Raw genomic sequence first — 503 nt, forward strand, 5'->3', positions numbered from 1 at the left:
TGGAATGTTATTCAGCCATATGAAAGAAAAAATCCAAATAAGGGAAGGGTTCCTTCCATACAGATACCTGGGGGCAGGGTGTACTTGGTAGAGGAAACAGTGAGTGTGCAAAGGCCCTGAGATAGGAATCTACTTGGGTGTTGGGAAGACACAGAGGAGGCCAGTGTAATTGAAATGGAATAGGAGGGAGAGGGAGGAGGCAGGTCACTGCGATGTTAGGGTAGGTTGTGCAGAGCCCTTGATGAATGTTGGGACAGGGACAAATGTATGGACTTTGGGTATGATGTTCCAATGTCTTTTTTTTTTTTTTGAAAGATTTATTTATTTATTTATTTATTTATTTATTTATTTATGATAGACAAAGAGAGAGAGAGAGAGGCAGAGACACAGGAAGAGGGAGAAGCAGGCTCCATGCCGGGAGCCCGACATGGGACTCGCACCCGGGACTCCAGGATCGCGCCCTGGGACAAAGGCAGGTGCCAAACCGCTGCACCACCCAGGGA

This window comes from Canis aureus, chromosome 19, assembly GCF_053574225.1.
Source record: "Canis aureus isolate CA01 chromosome 19, VMU_Caureus_v.1.0, whole genome shotgun sequence".
NCBI lineage: Eukaryota > Metazoa > Chordata > Mammalia > Carnivora > Canidae > Canis > Canis aureus.